Consider the following 220-nt stretch of genomic DNA (forward strand, 5'->3'; position numbering starts at 1 on the left):
AATCCCCGGTTCCGGAGTGTGCCGATACTTCAAGTAGCGACAACCCCGCCGCAAAAATATATATCTGTATTAGTACACACACACACCAGCAGGAGTACGTACGGCAGATCTTACGTGCAGCCAACCGACTTTCTTTTTTTCAGTGCTTGCACGCGCGGTACACAATAATATAATACGCATTGATGTGAATGTCAGACAAGTCGACCGTTGAGACAACTCG

Source organism: Patiria miniata, unplaced genomic scaffold (assembly GCF_015706575.1).
Source record: "Patiria miniata isolate m_02_andy unplaced genomic scaffold, ASM1570657v1 HiC_scaffold_13, whole genome shotgun sequence".
NCBI lineage: Eukaryota > Metazoa > Echinodermata > Asteroidea > Valvatida > Asterinidae > Patiria > Patiria miniata.